This window comes from Notamacropus eugenii, chromosome X (assembly GCF_028372415.1).
Source record: "Notamacropus eugenii isolate mMacEug1 chromosome X, mMacEug1.pri_v2, whole genome shotgun sequence".
NCBI classification, from domain to species: Eukaryota; Metazoa; Chordata; class Mammalia; order Diprotodontia; family Macropodidae; genus Notamacropus; species Notamacropus eugenii.
In genome coordinates this window covers 11403512-11412794 of record NC_092879.1, presented here as the reverse complement: position 1 = coordinate 11412794, position 9283 = coordinate 11403512, and positions in this window count along the sequence as shown.

The window sequence follows — 9283 nt, the reverse complement described above, 5'->3', positions numbered from 1 at the left end:
TGGCTGGGGCTTTTTGTCCTACCCCAAGGCTCCTGAACTCTCTGTTCCACCCCCATCCTAAGCCCCTGGTAGCATTTCATATCCTTTTTGTACTTTAATAAGGACCGGAGCTTAAATTAACCAATCAGAAGAAGAACCTGGACCTGACAGTCTCTTGGTTCTCTGAAGCAAACTCAGAGAATCTCTCCTCTAATAGCCTCAAGACCAGATGGGGCTGACTTAACATGCTTTAGGAGACCCTTAACCTGAGATACTGTCTTGAATCATTAGACTTTTTCCATATCTTCATATTTTGTGGACATATGCCATGTTATGGCATGTTAATGCTCAAGAAAACACAAATATCCTGGGTTGTCATTTCAATTGAAACTGTCAACTCCGTTATCTTATGATATTTATAGCCTATCCAATTCAAAAATTCCTTTCTCATGGAATAGTTAAACATATATGGAGACCATTCAGTTGAGGGACACAGACACCCTTGGACTGTCCTCAAACATATTTCAGACTGATCCTTCCTGTGACATTCAGCCAGAAGTTTTTCTGGCTCCATGATCATGGAACCACTAGTTTTACAGGAATCAAGAGGATGCTTTTGGCCTGTTTGCCTTTTTGATCCAAACTTTCGCGTAGACACTCCCAACCCACTGCCCTTGGGCTAGACATGGGAAGGGGCCAGGGACTGATGGGCTGATTTTTCCCTAGGGAAGACTTCATTCTGATGAGGCTCAGCAGCACCATAACGGGCCTCTTCTGGCCCTCCAACCAACCCAAACCCTTCTCCAAGGAGACCAGAACTCCTCTAGTCCCCAGGACATGGCCCCAGGAGGTGGCTGGAAGCCCAAGGAGAGCTTTGGGTGGGCCAGAGAAGCTGACCTGGCTAGTGGCAAGCTCCTGGATGAGGGAGTCAGGGAGAGGATAACCTTGGATAACCTGGGGGAATCAAGCAGCTGATCTGGGTGTCAGTCCTCAGCGGTAGTCCTGGATGGAGGAGGAGTGCTGGTGTGGTAGAGCTGGTGGCTACTCTGGAGATGGAATCCTAGTCACAGTTCCAGGGATGAAAAGAGTGCTTATGGTTGCTCACAGACCAGAGTGCAGGCCAGGAGAGGATTAAACTCCTCTCCCTTGATTGTGCCACATTAGAGGAACTGAGAGCATACAGGTCCCTAGAAATATCTCAGAGAATAGATGCAGAAAACCTCTGAAGGCTAGGATAGTATACCCTCCACTTCACAAAGGACTCAAAAGTCAAGTAACTGTCTGGGGAAATACCCAAAAAAGGGAAAAAAATAAAACTATAGAAGATTACTTTCTGGGTGAAAAGGTATTTTCTTCCATCCTTTTGGATGAGGAAGAGCAAAGCATACCATCAGACGAAGACAGTAAGGCAAAGTCTTCTGCATCCACAGCCTTAGGCTATAGAAGAGCTCAGAAAGGATTTTGAAAATCATGTAAGAGAGGTGGAAGAAAAGTTGGGAAGAGACATGAGAGTGATGCAAGAAAATCATGAAAAGTGAGTGAACAGCTTGGTAATGGAGACTCAAAAAATGCTATAGAAAAGAACACCTTTAAAAATAAACTAACCCAAATGCCAAAGAGATCCAAAAAGCCAATGAGGAGAAGAATGCTTTAAAAAGCAGAACTGGCTAAATGGAAAAGGAGGTTCATAAGACCCCTGAAGTAAATAGTTCTTGAAAAAATAGATTGGAGCAGATGGAAACTAATGACTTTATGAGAAACCAAGAAAAACCAAAAGAATTAAAAAATAGAAGACAATATATAATATCTCACTGGAAAAAGGACTGACCTGGAAAATAGATCCAGGAGAGATCATTTAAAAAATTTCTATCTAACTGCAAACCATGTTCAAAAAAAGAGCCCTAGACATCATCTTCCAAGAAATTATACAGGAAAACTGCCCTGATATTCTGGAACCAGTGGGTAAAATAGAAATTGAAAGAATTCACTGATTACCTCTTGAAATAGATCCCAAAAGGAAAACTGCTAGGAATATTGTTGCCAAATTCCAGGGTTGCCAAGTCAAGGAGAAAATATTACAAGCAGCCAGAAAGAAACAATTCAAGTACTGTGAAATACAATCAGGATAACACAGGATTTAGCAGCTTATAAACTATGGATGGAAGGGCTTAGAATTTGATATTCCAGTGGTGAAAGGAGGTATGATTAAAACCAAAAGTCACCTACGTAGAAAACTGAGTATAATACTTCAGGGGAAAAATGATAATTCAATGAAATAGAGGATTTCCAAGCATTCTTGTCGAAAAGGCCGGAGCTGAATAGAAAATTTGACTCTCAAATACAGGAATCAAGAGAAACATGAAAAGGCAAACAGGAAAGAGAAGCCACAAAGAAATCATTAAAGTTGAAGTGTTTATATTCTTACATGGGAAGATGTTATTTGTAACTCATGAGACCTTTTTCAGTATTAGGGTAGTTAGAGGGAATATATATATATATATATATATATATATATATATATATTTATATATATATATATATATATATATATATATGTATTTATAGTTATGTATGGGTATATTACATATATGTATATGTAGGTTTCTATATATGTATATAAATATACATAGTTCAGAGGGTGCAATGTGAGCTGAATATGAAGGGAAAACACCTAAAACATAAAATTTACTATTGAACAGAATGTACTAAGAATAGGAGAAAGGGAGAGATAGAATGTAGCACATCATTCCACATGTAAGAGGCAGGAAAGAGCTTTTACAATGGAGGGGGAAGAGGGGAGAGATGAAAGGAAATACATGAGCCTTACTCTCATGGTATTTGGCTTAAGGAGGGAATAACCTACACTCTTCTGGAAACCTATTTTACCCTGCAAGAAGACAAGGCGGAAGAAGACAGGAGAGGGAAGATAAGAGACGTTCAGCAAAGTGGGTAAAGAGGTAATCAGAAGCAAACACTGTGGAGGACAGGTCAAGGGAGAGAATGGAATAAATGGAGGGCAGGATAGGAAAGAGTAAAATATGATTACTCCTTTGCCACATAACTATTATGGAAGTGCTGTGCATTGTCACACATGTATGACCTATACTGGATTACTTGTTTTCTCAATGAGAGTGAGTGGAGAGGGGGGGAGAGAATATGGAACTCAAAGCTTTAAGAATGAATGTTAAAATTTGTATTCGCACGCAACTGGAAATAAGCTATACAGGCAATGGGGTATAGAAACCATTTTGCCCAACAGGGAAATCGAGGGAAAGGGGGATGGAAAAAAGGTGCATAGTAGAAGGGGAGGACAGAATGGAGGAAGAGGTGGATAGGGTGCATGCTACCTTGGGTGGGGAGAGATGGGGAAAAGTTTTGAATTCAAATTTTGGTGGGAAGGGAATGTTGAAACCTGAAAAATAAATAAATTATATATTTAAGAAAAAAGGGAGAGGAAAGAAGGAGATTCCAGGAGAAGGGAAAGAGGGAGACGGAAAGAAAAAGTAAAGGAAGGAGAGACAAAAGAAAGTCTCCCAGGATGTTGATTATAAAAGGACATGGAAAATCCCCTGAAGTAGAACTCTGAGTTCCTTATCTCTGTTGTCTTCCTGTCCCAAGACACAGGCCCAAATGTCAAGGAACGATTGGGGAATTTCTCATGGTGCCACACAGTTAATTCAAAGCAGACATCATTTAAGTCATCCGTTTGGAATCCTGTCCTAAGTGATGGTGTGATTAAAAAGACGATTGGGATCTCCCTTGATAATCCTCATCTCCTGACAGTTCTTTTGGCTAGAGTCTGGAGGCACCTAGCTTGGGAAGTGGAAAGCATCATGGAGGTGGCTTCTGGGAGATTTTACTTTGTCTGTTTCTGTACCTGAGGTGCTCACTGGCAGCTGAGGATAAGAAAAGGGCAGGGAGGGGTGGAGGACAGGGGACTGGGCAGCTTTTCATGATCACGTACTTCTCTCAAATACTGCCCAGTGGTAAAGAGCTTGGTGGCCCAGGAGGACTCAAGCTGAGACAAATGTTCCCTGGGAAAAGTCAGTGAGTCAAAAGTGGGCAGAGCCGTGGGGAAACCTACTCCTTGGGGTGATGTGACCCTGTCCATGCCACCTTTTCCTAGTGTGGGAAGAATATCTGGAGAGTGATGTCTACTCTACCAGAGGCTACACTGGCTCCACTAGAAGCAAGGGATGAGGTTTGGAGAGGGTGGAAGGTTTGTAAGAACCTCATTGGAGTGGAGGGTGAGGGAAGCCTGAAGAGTCAGTGTTCCCATTTCACAAAGAGATCACACCAGAACGGCTAAACTTAGGCAAGTCCTCTGACCCAGATATGAACCTAACTGAACAAGGAATCATTGGCCCAAAAGGAAGGCCAAGTATAAGGTAGGTTCTCCTCTGTGCTAGTCAGTCCTCAAGGTTCCCCTTCCCATCCCCAGGCCTCAGAATGTGCTCATTCCCTGACTCTAAATCTAGAATTCTCAGCTTGTCTCAAAGCACAGGCCTGCTAACTGCCTCCTCAGCCATGCAGTTCCTGATGCCAAGCTGGGCACAGGGAAAAAAGTATGATGTGCAGATTGCTGGGAATGGGAAGAGTGCTAATTCCATGGAAGATCAGGAAGGCCTCAGGAACCACTGGGTACCAGAAGTAAAAGACCCAATCCATGAAGGTGGAGCTGGGAGAAGATGGCAAAAAGGGAGGAAAGATGGATGCCCCTTGGGCTAGTGTGTGCCATCATTCCAAGGGATGCTATCATTCTGCACTATGGGATGTGGACCAAAAAGCAGCAGGGCTGCTGAGTGAGGGTGTCTCAGCTAGCTCCACTTTCCGTTCTACAATCTTGTGAAGGCCCAGGTCTCCCAACATGCCCAGAGCCCCACAGGAGCCCTCATGTACATCCCAAGACCATCCAATCCAGCGCATGGCTAACTGCCCAGCCACACCTGACTGACAGGCTCCTAGGAAGAGAGGGACCTTGGAGAGCTCCTAGGCTGAGAAGCAACCTTCCCTTGGGCACAGGAGCCTGGACAAGCAACTTCTAGTGGTGGGGGCCTGACTGCCTCAGAAATCAGCTCAGGGGTGCCTGGAGCTTCAGCTGGCCCTTCCTGGTTGTTAGGGGTGCTGAAATCTACTTCCCTGTATGTAACCTTCACCTACTGGTGTTAGCCCTGCACCCTGGAGCTACACAGAACATGTCTTGTCCCGGTTTCATAGCACAGCCTTCAGGTGTCTTTAGACAATTCTCCTGAGCCCCTCTCCTTCTTCACAACTCTCTTCTCTTCTAGAGTGAATCAATCACCCCAGTCCTTTCAACTGCTCATCAGAGGGTATGTTCTTTTGCTTTCACTCCAGTCACCACTCATCAAGGCTTTATTAACCAGATGTGAAATCAGAATTCAATGGAACCCATCAGCAGTAAAGCCTTCAATTGAGGCTGTAGAATGCATGAAGGTGAGACCTCTACATCTCTGAACTAAGGGGCTTTGGAGAGATGAGTGAGGTCAAAAGAAAATCAAGAAATGAAGGAAAGCAGGCAAATTCAATTCCTTCTCATCTGCTAACGTGGATAAAAGAGAAATGCCTCTTCCTAGCATTGAAAGGAAGTCCTGCTTTGCCTGCCCTCCCTGTCCTGCTCACACACTTGCTCTGAAATTAGGAGCCCCATGGATTGGTCAATGGCCTTCTTAGCCAATGAGAGCACAGGAAATCCAGATGTGGGCCACCTGGGCCTGAGGCCATCAGGACTATGTGACCTCCTTCTCTCCAGACCCTGGATTTAATGCAGCCTCCTGGAAACTTGGGGAGCTACTGTTACGAGAAGAGAGTTGTAAAAACTAGAAGAGACATTGACTGTGTCCTCAGGTGGGGGACTGGGGTGGTCATGTGATCAGGAGTGGACATATGGCCAAGAGAGAAGGGGGAAAGGTGAAACAGAAAGCTTCCAGGGAGGATGTAGAAACCAAGACCATTGGTAGACAACAATCCCAGTGACATAGACCCAAAGGATCCCCTATCTACTGAGGGAAGAACATGTACCCCCACGCACCCCAGCGCACACTCTCACATAGCTAGGGAGAAGCCACCAGAAAAGAAAGAGATGGAAAAAGGTGGAGCACCAAGAAGAGGAAGTCAGAACTGGAGTGGTAATTCAGGGTATGCTGTGTGGAATATGCAAGCAAATAGGGACCATGGTGTCTGCTGGGAAGTTGAGAGGGTTTTGGTGGATCAGGCAGGAATAGTTTAGATGGAGAGGAGAAGACATGCCAGGTGCTAGTTTTGTCAGAGGGGTACTCCTCAGAAAATAATTCACCAAGTGACTGAATGAGGTCAGGGGGTATCCCAAGAAAGAGGCAGGCAACCAAGATATTCGAATAGCCAAGGAGGTACTGAGGAAGAAAGAGTGAGATGAGCTGTACCCAATGTGCCCAGATGGGCAAATGCCACAAGAGGCTGAGGCTGAGGCTAGAGCCAGGGGAGGGGCTGAAGAGTGAAAACTAGGCATTCCCTTCACCCATGGTTTTGTGACCATGCTGGGAAAAGAGATCAGGGTGAGAGAAGAAGAGTAATTATGTGAGGGAGATGGAGGGAGAGGCCAGAGGTCAGAGAGTGTTGGGTCTGGCAGGCAGGAAACACCAAGTTCTAATACTGCCTTAGATGCTGCCCAGTATCTGGTAAATGACTGGGAAAGTCACTTGACCTGTCTAAGTCACAGTTTCCTCCTTTGCACAGTGAAGATGCTAACAACACCAGCTTCCAAGGGATTCTGGGAGGCTCAAATGTGATAACACCTGTGCAAAATTGCCATGACCCTCTTCAAATGTCAGAGAAAGGCTATCAAGGAGGCCCCTAGCAGGGGCTGCTGCAGCTTCTCATTATCGTTACTGTCATTGTGATTACAATTTGAGGCCATGGTAGCTCTAGGGCTAGAGAGGATCCCGGCTCCCGCTGGGTCTGGGGCTGAGGATGGAAAGCCCTTGCCATGGTCCAGAAAACACAGAAGGAACCCAAGACAGGCTGCAGAGCTGTGGGCAGCTCTGTCCTGGGTGGGCATCTTCTCCTGGGCATTCTTCCTGGGAGTCAGTGAGATGAGGGCACCATTTTGGTCTCTCAGTGGACAGGGTGCAGTGGGGGCAAACTGGTAGGGTCAGGAAGGGGACTGAGGGGGAGAGGATTCTAGGGGTTTAAGAGAATTCCCCAAAGTGAGACATTGTCCTTCTCAGAAGGAGTAGGGTCTTGCAAAACACACCTGGTCTAGCTCCAGGTTGGGAAAGGGGTCATTTTCCCAACTACTCTGAGTGACTCATCCCCTAGAGAGGGCAAGGACCCTCCCTCCCATCATCCCCCAATGTTCACTGAGTGATATATTTAATGGAGAGATTCATCATGTCACAGTGAAGCCCATCGATCAGCTGAGGCACAGAGAACCTGAAAGACAACAGCACAAGTCAGTTGGTGGGGAGCAGAAGGGCAGGTTGCAGGGTGATATGGACTGAAAAGCTCCCAGGTTCTGGAACATGGACCATGGCACTGTCCAGGGTCACATCTACATTATGGCAGTGGAAGCTCCAGTAGTACCAGCAGCTGGCACAGGAAGGATGGGAGCATTTCTAACCCATGATGGGGGTTCCATCTTGATTCTTTGCCCTATCCCATGCCTGAAGTTACATGGTCACATTTACCAAGCCATCAGTGGCTTCACCCACCAGATGGGGACTCACATTGCCAATTCCTCAGCTTCAACCATTCCTTGGCTATTGCCAAGGGACCTTAAAGCCAGGAAGGAGCAAGGAGAAGGGAGAGTCAAATGTGCGGGGTCATCCCCCAACTTCCATGGGTCCATGGGGAGCATTAATTGTTGAAGGGCAACACAGTGCAGTGGAAAGCCACAAGAGGACAGGGGTCTTGGGCCAAGTCTGACAGATAGAAAGTCTTCTGGGTGACCTTGCCAAGTCTCTACCCCTATCTGGGTGTGATTAATCCCCTGTGTCCTGGCTTCTCAAGAAAGGGAAATGTCATCACAAGGTCATGGCCTGCCTCCTTCCAGGGATGGGTTGTGAACAGACAGCTAGGGGCTAAGCTGAGGCCCTGGCACACCTCCCACCAGCCCATCCCCACACCTCCAAACTGGGAGGGCAGAAAAGGGGCAAGGAAGGTGATGCTGCAGACGAGGAAGCTACTGGGACCTAGGACTGCATGTAGTCGGGCCCAGAGCTCAGGCTGCCCCAGCAGGCAGGGGCTGGGCCCTCTTCCTGTCTGCTGCCCTGGGTGGGCAGCACTCCTGGAATGCATACTATTGTGGGACAGAAAAGAAGTGGTGCAGTTGTCTGTGGATGCAGGATGAACAGAGGAGGCCACCCTAAGCAGCCCTGCCCAGTCGGACCTGGACCTTCCTTCCCAGGGGTCTTGGCCAGGAACAGATGACAATGGTCCTGTTGTCCCAGCTGGACAAATGTTTCCCTCTCCATCTCTCCCAAGAAGGTGTTGACTCCCAGGAGGCTGTGAGCCACACAGAAAGGTTTTTCTTTTAGTCTAGCCAGGACCTTTTCCTCACATTGTCCTGGAAAACATCCCACGTACCCCCAGTGCTCCATAAGGGCCAAGACACTGGCTGACTTCTGGCTATTTTCCCGAAGCCCCCCAAAACCACATCTTCTCTCTCTGCTGCCCATCTCCATGCCACCTTTGGGCAGCCTCAGGGAGCTCCTCTCCCTCCATCCATTCAACATCAGCCAGGACTGAGGAAAGAGCCAAGGCAAGGGAAGGGAAGAAGCCAGTTGGGTGGCAGGACACAGAAGGCCCCAAACTGGGAGTGGGGGAAAAAGTAGGGATCCCTGAGAGAGGGGGAGCTAGGCAGGACATGAAGAAGGCATCAGGTGCTCAGAGGGAACCAGAGCTGGGAGACAGGAGCAAGGCTATGCACTCTGAAGGGTCAGGAGAACCACTTCTGGGACTCCTGGGTCCAGGAGACACAGAACCCTGTGGGCGGGTCCATGGAATCCTGGGAAGAGTCAGTTGGCTTTGTTGAACTCTCTCTTGTTTCCCTGTGTTCTAAAGGAAAGCCCCATGGCTAGGTTGCAGCTAGAGAAAGGTCCCCGGGCATGTGGATGGCTAAGGTGCCACCCCAAGCTCTAGGCCCATGTGCCAAGAGAGAAAAGGAGCTAGCTCCTGGCCTGTAATGGGCAAGGTCAGGCAGCCGTGGGAAATGAAGCTGTTGGTTGGGGCTCTCCCTCCTCTGGTGACCTTTGGGGCAGGGAGCACAGGGGCTGCCCGGAAGACTTCTCCAGGGTGGATGTCAAGCATC